Source organism: Hylaeus volcanicus, chromosome 9 (genome assembly GCF_026283585.1).
Source record: "Hylaeus volcanicus isolate JK05 chromosome 9, UHH_iyHylVolc1.0_haploid, whole genome shotgun sequence".
NCBI classification, from domain to species: Eukaryota; Metazoa; Arthropoda; class Insecta; order Hymenoptera; family Colletidae; genus Hylaeus; species Hylaeus volcanicus.
Genome location: NC_071984.1, coordinates 3,084,234 through 3,085,751, shown reverse-complemented (window position 1 = coordinate 3,085,751; position 1,518 = coordinate 3,084,234). Strand labels below are relative to the sequence as shown.

Below are 1,518 nucleotides of genomic sequence, written 5' to 3'. Positions count from 1 at the left end.
ACAATGATTGTCCCATTTTTAAAAAATCAAGCTTTCACTTTAGAGGAAAACTTTCCATACATTTTCCGTAGGGTTCCATGAGATCTACAAGGAAAAAAAGTTTCGATCCAAAGCGTTCATTATTAAAAGAGCTACGAATTTTTGAAAAGTAGACAACACTTTTTCTTGTTTTTCCGTCAAAATGAACTAATAAATTGGATCTTCCAATAGTTGGACATTTTTAAAAAATTCTTTACCCGAATACACGCAGTTTCCCGTTTCGACCATCGAAATCCATTCATCCAATCGAAAGTTATGATTTTTCAAAACCTTGGTCGAGCACCCCTCTCAAGAATACATAAAACGATCACTCTTTCATTTTTTAAAAATTGCGTTTTCACTTTAGAGGAAAACTTTCTATACATTTTCCGTAAGTTTCCATGAGATCTACGAGGAAAAAAAGTTCCAGCCCAAATAGTTCGCTATTAACGAAACCCGGTCGGTTATTCCTGCATCCGAAACCCCGGCGAGCGATCGCCGTCGTACGAGACAACAGCGCCCTTCTAATTCGCGAAAAAATTCGAACGACGTTGACCATAGGAACGTTGGAGTAAAGGAAAGGAGAATCAATCGTTGTGGAGATGGGCAACCGGGCGAGGGGAGGGGGGGGGGAGGTGGAGGACGGGCGGAGCGAAGTGGATCGTCTTGGAAAAAGAGGGGTGGTCCCTTCATTTTCCCAGGGGAAAGTCACCGCGATGGCTCGTCGTCTCCGTGCACGAGAACCGGCCACGGTGTTTCCTCGAGAAACGACGACAAGATGGCACTGAAAATCAATGGATGTGTCTCGGTTCTCCCTTTCCCTCTCTTTCCGCACTCCGTACTCGTCCCAGCCTCGCCTCTTTCTCTGCCTCCCACTCATTTACTTGTTCGTTTCCGTGTACCGTGGCTCTCTTTATCCGTCTTCAACGTGGACCATTCCCGTCCGCCTAACCCTCCCCGCCTCCCGCGCCCTCCTCTCTCGCAGTCACTCATCGCTATGGTTACGATCCACGGTAGCATTGGAGCCCAGCCATCTACGCCTATATTCCATAATCTATAACTGCGTTCTAGACGTCCTCGACCGAGAGCCTCGGCGTTCTTTACCGGAGGAACCGACAGAGATTACCTGAGGGGGGGGGGGGCTCTGTGAATCGAGAGTCGCCGGTAAAACTTGTTGGCGGGGGTTTCGGGGGGGGGGAGGCGTTTGGTCGTTTCGAGAGGTGCTAGAGGAATTGTTTGGTAAGAAAGGGGGAAGTTGGTTGTATCAGAGAGGTTGTGTCGCAGAGGTGGAAGCGTCGGTGTTTCGAAGCTCTAGAATTATGAAGATTTAGAGGTGTGAAGCTCCAAACCTAGGAAGCTCCGAAGTTGTTAAAAGTTCCGGAGCTATTTAGGAAGCTCCCAATGCTAGAAAGCTCTAGAGCTTTGAAGCTCCGATCCTAGACAGCTCCAATCCTAGAAAGCTCCAGAGCTTTGAAGCTCCAATGCTAAAAAGCTCCAGAG

The 1,518-nt window shown here is 47.8% G+C and overlaps 1 protein-coding gene and 1 long non-coding RNA gene across 2 annotated transcripts in view; one reads left to right on the top strand and one right to left on the bottom strand.

Moving 5' to 3' along the window:
- The window catches only part of LOC128881837 (paired mesoderm homeobox protein 2A-like), a 23,243-nt gene that overhangs the window by 3,032 nt on the left and 18,693 nt on the right, over nucleotides 1-1,518 (top strand). The gene's annotated exons all lie outside the window — the stretch shown is intronic.
- Nucleotides 1-1,518, bottom strand: part of LOC128881846 (uncharacterized) — a 25,034-nt gene that overhangs the window by 12,342 nt on the left and 11,174 nt on the right. The window lies entirely within an intron of this gene.